Below are 14105 nucleotides of genomic sequence, written 5' to 3'. Positions count from 1 at the left end.
TGCAGCACCTACAGCGTTCATTACCCTCCCCCTCCCCCCTTTTCAGGGTCTCAATCGAGTCAGTCAAGCGTGCAAACCGATCCTGTCGCCAGCAAAAGCATTTCCTTTCACTGTGGTCAGCCAAAAGCAGGGGAAGAAAATGGAAGTGACTTGGAGTTATGGCACCAAAAAGGCCAGACAAGCAAGGAAATAATCAACTCCACATGAGCCACTTCTAGCCCATCACAATAAAAAGGGCCTACGACTAACCCTAGGAAAGGTCAGCAGGACTATGGGGGTCATAAGCTGAAAAAGGCAATAGCGAGCAGCTGCCAGCTGCAATAAGAATCAATGTGTTCCTAATTACGCTCCGAAGAGAGGGCTCGAGCACTGAAAAAAAAAAAAGTCATGCTGTAATCACAGCTTGGGTAAAAAAAAAAAATTTTCAAGTGCTCCTGTTTTACTCTTCTCCACCTCGAGCACTGAAACTGCAGTTTCTGTGTTACTAAATTACAGGAAGCCGAGCAATGGAGATAAGGAGCCAGGCATTTACATAAGTAAGGGTGTTTTTTAAAAAAATAATACCATAATTAGGCATTTGTATTAGAATTATGGCATCGTGAAAGACAGGATTTTAGGAGCGTAAGTAATAAAGTTATGTACTTCAAAAGGATTTTGTGGGTGCTTTCAGAGAACAAACTGGTAAAAAACCTGGTATTTTCTCTATCCTGAAAACTCTGAAAGGGAAAGCCCCACAAAACCAGTTTGCTGACAGTGACCCTATAAACCAAGTGTGAAAGATATAAACAGGTCAGAATGCAATGAAACATACTCAAAGGCATCTACAGAAACAAACCAAATGAAAAGGCATTTAAAAATTACAAGAAAAAGCATCCTTTGATGTTATGTTTGTATTTATTTATTATATTTTAAACAAATGGAAGTATACTTTCTAGATCCTTATCTTAACAACTTAAAGGAGAGAAATTAAAGTTGCGCAACGTTTGCAATCCTCGCCTTGAATGTCATTAACGCCTCCAAATGTCTGCCCCCACCCATGCCTAGCATCCAAATCAATCAGTGCTAAGCCAGCACCCATGCGTTTCCTACACGTATTCCCACTTCGTGATTCCTTTGGTATTTCTACTCTTTTTCATAACGTGCATTTTTATAAGCAGCCTTGCATGAGGGCGTACCAAGCTTCAGGCTTGCTCCACACCATTTAAAGCCCCCCCATGAATCTGTCATGAATCTCAAGAGCAATATGGGGAGGGGGATAAAATACCTTATCAAATGTAATGGCACGTTATTTCTGTCAAAATAGAAGCAGTATTTGCGCAGGGTGGCAGATGGCAGGAAAAACAAACAGCATTGAGCAAACGAGACGGTGACTGAGCTCCTACAAGGACAAGGGACCCGAAGCCTGGATGGCCTTCCTTAATAACAAGGTCTATGTGTCTTCTCCAAAGCTATAAAACATCCTAAATAATGTCAGTTATTTACTCAAACCCTGTTACAGGTAAGGTCCAGCGTCACAGGACAAAGGTGACACAAGATGACATTAAGCAACTGACGAAAATAAAAGTATTAGCCTAAAAACATGATCAAACTGTTGGGCTGCCTCAAAGATGGAGAAGCAGATCTTTTGCCGAGTTGTTCATCATATTTTTTTTTTCCTATTTTGCTTTCAGGCCTGGAAAGGCTCATGGCTGGTATCAGCTGTTGGACTCTGATCAAAGTTTAACTTTCCATTAATCCTTTGAGTTATACGTGAGGCTGATAGAGATTTTTTTTTTTTTAGAAGACAGTTAAGATTACTCAGATACTTAATTTGCACTCCAATATTTCAAAAACACCTTGACTTTAAAACCTCGGGTTTGGCGTACATATGGTCTTGATAGAAGAACGCATGCTTTGGCATTGACTGAAGAAATGGATTTGTGAGCCGAGGGAAGAAAATTTAACAGTTTGTGTACTGTGCCTCTGCAGCACACAGCTGAAAACATTCCTGAGTCACTGGCCTGCTATCGACCCTCAGACATGCTGCAACTGGGGAGACCTGGGATTCCCACCCTGCTGTATCAGCACCAGACACATCAGGGGAAATAAATAGATTAAAAAAGAAAAAAAAAAAAAAATCACAGAAGCCACACTTCCCTACCCACAAACAGGCATAACAATTAAGTTAATTTTATTATTAACTTCAGAAAAAAAAAGCTGAGACAGTCCCCCTGCTGCCACACTAATGAAGTGGGTATGGTTTCTGACTCTTCTAGCCTCAGGGGAAGAAAAAGAATAGAGCATTAGCCTAATATACAGTTCTGCTGGGCTGCAATTATCCTTAAATGCCTAAATAAGGGTTTTTAGACCCCAAGAGATCTGAAGGTATCATTAGTCTAACAGTTCCATCAGAGCAGACCAAATACATACAAAATTCTTACGCTTTGCTCCCCAGGGCCCCCCCCAGACCTCACCACCATCATTCTCTCCTGGCTGGGGCACTACTTTGCCTCATGTTCCCATTTTCTCCCCCATCCCGACCATGTCCCACCGCCTTACAACTGCCAAGGCCAGCTCTGCTCACCATCCACCACGTCTGAGGGTCCTTCTGCAAACACCCCCTCTCTGCCCCTTCCTGCAGGGCTGGCCTCATTGTCAAGCAAAGCATTTGTTTTACTTTTTCGACCAAGCAATTTCTACCGAGAATGATATTTTGCAACCAGTTTAAGCCAATTTAAAGCCAGGCTGCTGCTGAGGAGGGCAGTAACGCCTTCCTTCAGGACCTGGCTTGCTTTCTCCTATCTGCACCAACCATCATGTGGCCACCGAGTGAGTCAGATCTGCTGGCAGATCCAGCTGAAAACCCAGCCAAAATAAAATAAGGTTTAGTTTTCACCTGGATGAGAGAGCAGTTTCAGCTCTTGGAGTGTTAAGCCCAAAGAAGGGGATAGGAATGGACATCCCCAAAAGGGAACTTCGCGCTCCAACAGCACGAGGCCTCAGATCAGCTTCCGAAGCACCAGCCCAGTATCTTTAATAAACTCTGAACTGAAAGAATGTAGGCAAAAATTAAGAAAAAAATATACGAAATCCAACTCCAAGTGAGACATGCCCATTTTCTCAAATGAGCTAGGGGACTCGCTGTCCTAATTATCTGAGCTACACCTGCACATGCCACAGCAAGCTCCAGTACTGCCTCAGGCTGTGTCTTTTCCCCTCCAAAAAGTCTGCATTTTGCACATCAAGGACAATCCCCTGTGTTTGTAACCTCTCTACAGTTCCTATAACTGGAATCAAGCTCGATTTATAAAAGGCCTAGAATCACAGGCTTGCTCTGGTCATCAGAAAAACCTGCCAGACTCTCAGACAGAGGAGTCTGTGTCCACGCTTGATGCCCAAAGGTCTGCTTCCAGCAGTTCCCTCACACCTGACAGGTTTTGATCCAAGAGGAGGTTCATGAAAAGAAAAGCAACCACGGCCGAGCTGTCAGAGGATAGCAAGCTCATTTCCGAGGTGATTCCAGATGAACACCGACACCTCGTTCATCGGTCGCCTCCAGCAAGCAACAGCTCTAAAAAACGCAGGAAAATGGGTTCTTTTAGCTGCCTTACCCCTAGTCCAACTCAGTCTGTTGCAACTTGCAGGGATCCATGCTATCCGTGAGCCCTTAAAAGGGAAGCACAACTATTAAATCCACACCTGCAGCCAGAATTTATAGCAACCCCATCTACTGCTGTCTTACATCATAGGCAATTAGGAGCCTGTGAACTCATGGCTGCAGGATATGGGAGGCGCGCTGGAACCGAGAGCAAAGCCTGTGTGTTACAGCACAGTTGTTAGTCACCCTTCAGAATACACCATGCCTGCAGATGGCTGAAATCATGCACAAAACAGCAACTGAGCCATTTTGTACTCGGTTTCCTAAACAAAAGCGTTGTCCTCCACTTGAAATTGCTGCTTCCCTTCCTTTTCCAGTAGTCCACGTGCTGTCACATGCAATGCCAACGCGCGCCGCTGCCGAGCCCAGCCGCCGGGGCAGACAGGCAGGAGCACAACGCTTATTAAAAAGCAAAGCAGCTAACCAGTGACAGCTGAGGGAGAGAGCAGGAAAGAGCCCATCCTTTCTTCCCCTGATTAAAACAAGCCTTCGAACAATTCGTCCTTCAGCGTTACAGTAAGCTAACCGGGTAATTCAGTTTTACTGCTCTCCTCCCCTCCCTTCCCCCACACTCAAGAGATCAAACCTGGTTTCAAAATTGAAGTCCAAACTCTGGGGTAAAAACATGCTTTTTAACCTAGAGGGAAGGAATCCTGATGCGTTTGTCCAGCAAAACAATCCCATTCGCCTCAGGCCCAGATAAAAGCTGTCTCAATGTGACAGCTACACAAAAAAATTTTAAAAAAATTGAAGAGGAGAAAATCATGTTGGTCAGGGGAGGTTTGCTACAACAAACTGACCTGGCTCCCATGCAAGGTGAGGGGTAGCAGAACACAGGGGAAGGAGAGGGGGGGGCTTTGGGTTGGGTGTGCTCAGCAGCGCTGCACAACCGAGCACCAGTGGAGCGAGAGGAGAGCGTAGATCCAAGGGAAGGAGGCAGCAAGGAACATGAAACTGTAGCCCGAGGGTTCGGCTTCTCCAGCTCCGCTGCTTCACCTGCTGCAGCCGAGCTCCGAGGCGATGCTGCACCGTGGGCTCAGCCCTGCCAGAGGCTGGGACCCCAGCCCAGAGCGGACGGGGCAGTCGGGGGCAGCACGTCAAGGAGTTCCTGAGTCAGAGCCCTCAGTCTCCTCCCGTGAATCAGGGTAACGGCAGCAGAACCAGTTCAAACACGAGCAACTGATAGGAAAGTAGTTAAGTTTCATCACGGGTACCAGGGTGATTTTTCCACCAGGTTAACCTGACTGCGCCCTGTTTCCACTCGCACAGACACATCCTACTTCGCTGAACAGGATTTCTGTTCAGACATCTGACAGCAGAGCAGGGGTTCCAGGAAGGAGGGACATCGCTGCTGCGGCTCCGCAAGGCAGAAAGAAGGTTCGAGACTCTTCGTAGAACGTCAGCTCCCTCACAAGACTTTAATGCCGAGCTCAGCAACACAGAGGGGCCCTGCAAAGATAACTGGCTGCCAGGATTGCGTCCATCCCACGTTAGCATCCATCAGATAGCAAGAAAAACAAGATTAAGCAGCACCACGGCATTAGTCTTCATTTAAACTTGGCAAAGAAAATGAATATTTCTTTTTTTTGTTGGCTTCTCTCTGTGTGTTTTTTTTAAAAGCAATCTCATACTTCGCCAGAGAAAGGTGCCTGGACTTTTTAATATTGGGGGATTAGAAGGGACAACACTTGTACACTTGCCAGACCCCAGATAAGTAGTGAATGCTTAGGTTAAGCAGGCTAGCATCTGCCTCCTGCAATATATACATTTTCAGAATGAAAATAAACAGCTTCACACCTTTGGCTTGAGGAGGACTTCAGCTTCTTTTACATCCTCAACCTGCAGCCTCATCACTCAAGGAAGAAGGGTCAGAAGGGTGAGGGTTACTTGCAGTTCCCTTATTCCAACCTACAAGAATAAGGCTGGAAAACCGAACATCTCCTGTCATACCAGGTAGGTGGATTAAGGTCTTTGCTACCAGGCGTAGGGTCTGGTGTTGCTTCATTACATTTCATTGCAATCAGTAAGAGCCGTTTCAGACAAACTCTGAACAGATAAACCTGCCGTATGTGTTGGTTACACATGAGCAATGGCAAATACACTAGTTTAGAAAAATGTTAACTCAAAAACTAGACCATTTTTTAAGTGCTCAGCTCAAAAGCCCAAAATTGAGAAAAATGCACCTCGATTTCATGCCACCACCCAATTCACCAGAGAGCTGTTCCTACAATGATTCAGAGCCAAAGAGACTCAAGCCAGTATCCACCGTCTATGATCCGCTCCCAGACTCATCTCCGGTTGATCCCGACTCGTGCAGCAATTTGAAAGTGCAATTTGCACTCAAAAAAATGCCTCCGTCTGAATAGCTGAATTGAAAATTATATCATTAAGCTTGATATTTCAACATATTTAGAGAGTTTTGATAATAACATTTTTGATTACATCGGTTGCCAGCTTCCTTCTACACCCTGACAAAGATTTAAAGTATACATTCCTATTTCATTCTGCAACAGAGATTAGTGGCAGGAACAGAAAACATCTTCTGTTCCAAAAACCCCTCGGGGTTTTCCTCCTTAGCTTGCATTTTATTAGAGAAGCCTCAAATCTCCATCAAGCTACGATACACTGTCACTGCGAAGGATTTAGGCAACAAGTATCTGAGTGCTACACCAAAAGGCACCTTCTGAAAAGGCTCTTCAGAAACAAAGAGATTTCCTGAAGCTATTGCAAATGTGAAATAGTTCCTCAGAAGTAACAGCCCTCAGCAAGGTTTATGAAAATCTGAGCCTACGCTTGAGTGTATGCACACGTAGCCATAGTTCCAAAACTTTTGTGAGCTCTCATCACAGGGAAGGGGAGGGGGAATAAAGGAAAACCACATGCTATTGTTTAGTTTAACTCCACAATACATTTAATCTACATGGAGTTGGAACATTACACAGCAAAACTCTCCAGCTACCAGAAATTACGTACAGCCAACACCAGCAAAGCTCATTCTCCTGAGGGGGAAATGCCGGTTTTAAGATCTTATCTCTGCCCCACACAGCACAGAAATTCTCCAAAATACAGCTGAAACCTGTCACTAGCGCTTCCGATCCCACATCCCAAGGGGATCGGATCAATGCAAGAGCACCAGCTCTCTCAAAACTCAGGAAAGCCAAAGCTGAGGAGTTTCACCAACGTGACCTATCTGAGCTTTTGCCAGCGAACAAGCAAGTCTACAACAGATCCGGGGGTCCCGAGCGGAAGGGAGGACCCACACAGACACCTATAACCATTGCACCGCACCTCCTCTTTGAGCCTATCAGCAGTATCCACGTGTTGGAAGGTGTTAAAGCAACAAGACACAGCTTATGAGCTGCCAAAGCATTATACCAGTATATCCACAGGGATGGTAACAGATTTCGCTATGTGAATTCTATCGCCAAGTTGCACAACTCCCTTCCCAGCCTCCCATCCAACTGTGGGTGATATAACAAGGACATGTCACTGGGAGATCTTTGGCATGTGGCTCCAGAGCAATCCCCACCAGCTCAAAAGGCTGTGGATCTGCAGATGAGTTATCAGCTGGGCGGGCAGGCAAAACCAAAAAAACATCTTCAACATTATATTTCTACTTCTAAGCCACCCATTGACATCATCTTATCCCTAAGAAGTTCATTCCCTCATCCCCAGTTTTCAAGCCCCTACATACAATTTTTTTCCTGGACACTGAGCTGCCTTGTGCTGGAGGACACCCACTGCCACTGAGAGCTGCAAGCTCACCCGCCCTGGCAGATGCTGGCACCAGCATCACTTCTAACTGGGGTAAGGAGTCCACACCGACGGGTGATGTCATGGCCTGAGCAGCCCCCGGGCACCCTCTCCAACCCAAGCCTCCCCGCCAGCTTGGCAGAGCTGTGGTTTATCTCCCCATCCACCTGGGACCAGAGGCCTTTGGCACAGCCCTAGCCTCATCCCTCCCTCAGTACGGGGGGCCAGCGCACGAGCAGGTTGTTGGGAGAATTCAGGAGGCAGATGGAATGAAACAGTGAAGAAAGAAGCTTTTCAGAGGGGGAGGCGGGGAGGAGAGGCATACACATATTAAACAAATCATCTGTTTGGAGCGCTGGCTCCTACTTGTTCTCAGTTATATTATTCACTCAAGAGTGGATTAATCCATCACTGCAAAGGAATCTCCTGATCTCAGAGATAAAGGCAACAAGTCATGCACTGACTGTCTGTGGATCCTCCTGAAAATCACCAGCCTCTCATACCCTTATTTGGGCCGATCTATCAACTCTTAACAAACAAGAAGCAAAAAAAGGAAATTAACCAAAAAAACCCACACCTGATTACAGTATTGGGAAAACCTAGCTTGGATTAATCTGGAAGCAAGGAGGGGATTTCAACTCAGAAGAATCATCTTCAGTTCGTTTCAGAAGGGGCCACGTTAACTGTCCTCTCTCCTCGCTGCAGCTCCCAGGTGGGACTCGTCCTCACAAGAGGAACAGTCACCAGAGGGGTCATCTCCTGAACTGGGGTGTAAAAACAACACAATTTCCTTAAAGATTCTTTAGAGTGAGGCCTTTTAGCCAGATAAACAGTTTGTTTTACTCGGTGAGGACTGGGAAATGAAAACCCCCAGCACCAGGAACAAGGGAATCTCCAGCTAGAGCAGGCTGGACACGGGGTGTCTACACAAAATAAAACAACTCCCCAAGAGGAAGGACACCTCCAGCGTCTGTTCGGCCTCCAGTGCTTTAGCAGATGACACAGGGCCATGAGAGGCATTCACAAACCCTCTTCCCTTCATGTGAGATTAAAGGGGGGCAAAGAAGACCCCCACAGCCCACCTCTGACCAGAGCTGGCAGCCCAGCATGCCAGAGGTGGGGTGGAGCGAGGCAGCACCACACAGCCCATCACTGCCTCTGCAAAGCCAAAACACCCCCAAAACAGCCCAAAAAATGTAAGCCAGCGGTGCCCAGCCCCTCAGCAGAGTTTTTCAACAAGGGGCTGCTCGCAGCAGGAGCACTTTCCCCTCCTCTGGCGTCCTTTGGTGTTTTATGGGTTTGCTGCAAGGATAACCAAGGTCTGCAAGGCAGGCAGACTTTGTACGTCTGCGAGGTAGGAAATATTAAACTTGTCTTTGAATTAAACAAATAAGACTCAACCACTTGGTTCATTATCAGATACAATGGTTGAAGTCTGCAGGGAAAACTAAACAGCAAAAGCCAGGGTATAAATCAAAGGCATGATCAGACAGACAGGTGAGGCCGGGGGTGCAGTTTCACCTTACAGCTAAGCCGAGCCCAAAGCTGGCCGCTGCCAAAAGGGATGGTCTCCGTCCCCCCCCCCCCGCCCTCCCACTGCTTCTGGCACTGCCCCCAGCTGCCAAACTGGTAGAAAATATTTCAACCGAGTTTATCGTGCTCTGCGTTTAGGGGGATTTTTTTTTCCCCCTGCCGTTTTAGTGAGCTGAACTGGTTTAATCGGATGTTTCTGGTGAGTGGCAGGGGGCAGGAGATGGAGGGGGAAACAGCAAGACCCCCCCACCCCACAAGGCAACCAGCTCTTGGCCCAGCTGCAGCATCGAAAGCGCAGTTTTATGAGACAGCTAAGCCAATTTAAAAGCCGGCTGCTGCCAAAAAGGGGCCATTCCCCCCCCACACACACCCCTCCAGCCCCGAGAGGCCTCCCCAGTCATTGGGGTGGAAGATTTAGCAACTCTATAACTGCGGGGCAAGATCCAGCAGAAAGTTTAGGGCCTGCTTTTTTTTTTTCCTGAAGGGTTAGCTGGAGTCACTCCCCCCGCGGCAGCTCCACGGCAGGATTCCCACAGCGGGGAAGAGGCAGGAACATACCTGCCACCTCCTGCAGCAGCGAGTCCTCCGACTGAGCTGTAACATGAAACTGCGCCCAAGGAGCCGGGGAGGGGGGAAAAGAAGAAAAAAAAAATAAAATAAAGTCCCACCTGGCTAGAAGACATCTCATAGGTATGGGAAATGGGAAAACAACCCACCTTGCATGATTATTTTCCCTCCTGTTGAAAGACAGAAGATATTTCTCACATAGAAAGAGCAAGCAGGGGCTTAATGGAAAAGACAGGTGGTCTGGATGCACAAGTCTCAATCCCTAGTAAGGCTGAACCAGCATTTTACCCTGAAGTGATAACTGTCACTGGAGAATCATCATCTGCACCAGAAAGGGAGAAGTGAGCTGCGAAACTTACTGGAAAACTATGATACACTCAGCCCTCGAAGTTGTACTGAGCCATCTACCAAGGAAGTTGCTGGAAGAACTCAACTGGAAAAAAAAAAATACATATATACACACACACACACAGAGGAAACAATTCCTGGGTAGCTGGGGACCTCTCATTACCTCAAGTAACACAGCAAAGAGGGTTTTTTTCCAAATTTGCCAAGGACAAACACTACCCCAGAGTGAACACTGGGAGAGAAGGGGACACACAACACCAGGGCTTGCTTGGGGAAATTTTCAGGAGAACATTACGCTAGTGGGAAAGGGAATATGCCTGGAGATCAGACCAAGCACCAGCTCACCTTTTAAACTAGATCAAAATAGCAAAAAAACAAAGTGAACAGAGAACAGTTTGGTCCCCATGTACAAGCTTTAAGAGTCAGGATTGCAAGACAAGCTGTAAATCCCCACTTGAAGAGGAAGTTTACCAATTCTGCTTGCTACAAGATTTTAAGCTCCGTAAGCCAGTATTTTTGAACAGTCTCACACCAGCTGCAGGCAGGGATCAGCTCAGAAGCTCCCTGGCCCACTGCAACACTGAGGAAAACCAGAAAACAGAACAACACTGCAGCAGGTAGGAAAGCAGCGTGACTCAGCTGAAGGGAGCCAGTCACTAGTCAACGAATTGTAAGCAAAGCAGTAGACAAAAAAAACCTGACTCTACATATAAAGGTCAAGTTTACAGTATCAATAAATTCATACAAATTAGATGTTGCCTAACAAAAGACGTTAAGCAGGTTTGAGCTGCGTGCAGCGCACCGATTAAAGCAATTCCATGTAAAATGTTATCTGGAGTACCAGATCTCAACAGGTTTGTGGGTGAAGCCTCGCTCAGACTCAGGGCTTCTGGGACTAAACCAGAGTTTTTAAAGCCTCACTGGCACCAAGTTCACCAACAACCAAATTTGCAGCCATGGGATCTGAGCCAAGCAACATGAACTCCACAAAACAAAACAAATTTTTGTGTCATCCTGCATGTGTTTGTGTTCCCCATCCCCGCAATCAACCTCTCAGGGAAGGTGAAATCAAAGCAGTTGGTCCTTCACGCCATCAGTCACATCAACAGTGACCACGTGAAGAGGAGTGGTGGCTCAACTGGGCCGTGCGATTGGCCACACACGTCTGCATCAGGCACCATGTCAGAAAACACCTTTATTCCCCAAAATTATTTAATCACCACACACTTCCCAGTTTGGCTTTTCAGCGCCGCAGCTGAAGTTTGGCTGGTCTTGCACTGAATAGTCTTATCACAAGCAGCCACCAAATTAATTTCAGGGGTCTTGGTACAACCAGGGACTTCGTTAGGCAAAGCAGGTCTGCTGGGGGATACGCAGAGGAGGATTTATGAGATGACGAACACTGGTACGGCTGGGTGCTCACGTGAGCGAATCAATTGCTCTGCTTCACAATTTCCACCATCTGCAGAAGCAGTCTTTAAACAAGTCAGTGTATTTTTAAGCTCTGACAGTTAAAATCCTCAACTGACATCACCTGAAGTTGGAGCACAGCTGCCTTATTCCTCTGGCACGCCAGTGAGCCAAAGAAAGCAGGAGCCTCAGTTTACAGGCTTACAGCACACCTTGAGATAATGAAAGCACTGGTGGGATTTGCCCCTGTGGCAGAGTCAGGCCTCTCCTTACGTGTTTTTTTCCTCCCAGTCTTGGGGTAAGAAACACAAAGTTTAGTCCCAGTGCATCCTAGCAAGCCAGCAGAGGGAGCAGGCAGGAGTCCTGGCCCAAACCCCACTCACCAGCGTCCAGAAGGGCTGGCAGGGGAAGAGCACCGGGTTGAGCTGGAGTCCCACCAAACCCCCAGAAGGATGAAAAAGAACCAAAATCGCAGAAAGCCCTACTCCAAGCTGCTTTCCGTGGTGTATCAGAGCTTGCCAAGGCGGGAGCAGCCCACCGGCCTGCCTGCACTTCACCTTGCACGCAGGGGCAGGGCTGTTGACAAGCGCTCGGGGCAGCTTAAGGGTGTAAATCGCATTAATCCAAGCGACAAAGCCACCGCGCTCATCCTCGGGTGAGTTACTAATCCCTCACTACTAGAGCTGTTCCCATCCTACTTCCTACCCCTCAGAGGAGGAAAAAAAACCAAGACCCAAATCTTTTAACATGAAGCAGACAGGTAACCCAGCAGATCCCGTCTCGGTATTTTGATCCGCGAAGTCGAGCTTTAAGTAACTGCATAGTTTTGAGCGACAGCCACGGGTTTCTATGGCTGCTTCACAAGCCTGTGGATTTTTCTGGGATGTAGACCGAGCCAGTTGGAGGCTTCCCTCTTGTTTTGGAGAGGGGATTAAAGGAAAATGTTTACTTCTTTTTAACGGAGCAGTGCTCTGTTATCAAGCCTTCCCCACAAGACAGGCTTGTAACTGCTATTAAAAAAAAAAAAGGAGGGTTTGGTTTTGACGCATCTGAATCACACAAGCTGGTTTGAGCTTGGTGGAACAAAAGCATGCTGGTTGTAATTAAGGTTTATAATATCAGGTTTAGCAGAAAAGTGTTAAGAAACCACACGGCGAAACGTCCACCGCTACTCAAGGCGAGAATTTTTGGAATATAACGACACGAAGGAGTGGGCCGTTGCCCTCAGCAACTACTATTACAAAAGCACTTTTTTCTCCTTAAAGAAGTTACAGGCAGGCAGTACATCACATAAATCACCAACTGTCAAAACACCAGAGTTGTGGGAGACTAGCAGAAAAGCAAACTGGCTCCACGGAGCTCAGCTTTAAGCACCAGCACAACAGGATTACCTGCTTTGTTCAAAGAAAACGCCGGGCCACGAACGACAAAACCCCAGAGAATAAAAGTTTACGTGCTCCCAGTCACCTCAGTGACCGGTGGCTGAGGAGTGACAACCCTGGTGTTTGGGTTAGTAAATTGTATTTCTGGTGCATGTGTGAAAGATACAACTCACCGAGTAAACACCCCTTCAGAGCTGACAGTTTTACAGCCGCAGGCTCAGCGCGGCTACTCCTCAGAAACCTCTGAGCACACAGACGCAGCAAATCATTTGGGGAAAGCAGTAAAAAAAAAAAGTTACATAAAGCCATCATATTTACCCATTCGCCAATCCTTTAAAAAGTTACCAGGTAGGGGCAAAATAAACATCGCCTGTTTTCTGCCGAACAGTTGAAAGTTGTGTGTCACGTCTGAAAAACATTTCCCTTTTGGTTTAAAAGCATCAATATTGAAAACATGCAATAGCTGGCTGGAAAGTTCTTTCATTGAAAGTCAGCAACTGTATAATTTTTTTTTTTTTTCTGGCAAAGAGACAGACAAAGCAGGCAGAAGTGATTTAAAATTCAAGAAGCAGATAGCTTTACGGATAGAGGCGCCTTAATTAAAAAAAAAAAAAAAAAGAAAATCAGGGTTAAGACGTCACGATGCTTTACAGCCGGAGTCCTCAGGCATCGCACACCACCTCTGGCTTCAGGGGCTGACTTTCAACCGCTCTAATCGCGGAGAAAGCGACCTTTACGGATTAAAAGCAAACCCTGAGATTATCAATTTTAGGACGGTGAAAGAGGCGAGACGCGACCCCAAGTCCATCCCCCGCCGCATCGCCGCGGCGACTTCAAACAGAGCAGCGTTTTAATGACAAATCTCGCAGAGTCAGAGCAACTTTCACTGTGAAATAAACCCGTAAATCAGCAACACTAACAGGCTGGAGGCAGAGCAGGGCAAACTCTGCTCTGGAGAATTTTTCTCCGACTCACCAAAGCGCTCTCCGCATAGGCGCAGTTTTAGCCTTTTCTCCGGCTCAGTCTCACAGACCGAGAGCACAAAAACAAAAAAAAAAAATCAAGTCAGATGGTTTGAATAAACCCCGCGCCGGAGCCCGGCTGCAAAGGGAGCACGAGAAGCCCCTCCGGTCCTGCCCGGGCTTCCCGGGGCGCGGGCTCGGCTTCCCGCCCACCGCCGCGCTCAGCCCCTCAGGTGCCGGCGGCGCCGCCTCAGCGCTCCCGCCGCCCCGGCCGCCGGCTCCGGGGCTGACAGGGGCCGCCGCCACCTGCGGGTCCCCCCCGCGCCCCCCGTCCCCTCGCGGCGCCCGCGCGGCGGGAAGCGCCCGCGTTACCTCTCGGCGGCAGCAGCCGCCGCGCCCCCTCCCTGGTCCCGGTGCCGGTCCCGCTCGGCGGCGGCTCCCCAGGACATTCCAGGCTGGAGCGGGCGACCCGGCGGACGGGAGCCTCCATCCAACGCCGCCCGGCCGCGCCGC

General features: G+C 47.8%; 1 protein-coding gene across 2 annotated transcripts in view; it reads right to left on the bottom strand.

The window, feature by feature from the left end:
* Positions 1-14105, bottom strand: part of CDON (cell adhesion associated, oncogene regulated) — a 55116-nt gene extending 41011 nt beyond the window's left edge. Inside the window, exon 1 of one of the 2 annotated variants that reach the window (XM_074927565.1) lies at positions 13965-14105. The gene's annotated coding sequence lies outside the window, so the exon portion shown is untranslated. Of the gene's footprint in view, positions 1-13605; positions 13801-13964 lie in introns of those variants that run through there. The other variant, XM_074927564.1, reaches the window with a different exon arrangement.

The sequence above is a fragment of the Athene noctua genome, chromosome 26 (assembly GCF_965140245.1).
Source record: "Athene noctua chromosome 26, bAthNoc1.hap1.1, whole genome shotgun sequence".
In the NCBI taxonomy this organism is placed as follows: Eukaryota; Metazoa; Chordata; class Aves; order Strigiformes; family Strigidae; genus Athene; species Athene noctua.
The sequence above is the reverse complement of the archived record's forward strand: the minus strand, read 5'-3'. Positions and strand labels throughout refer to the sequence as shown.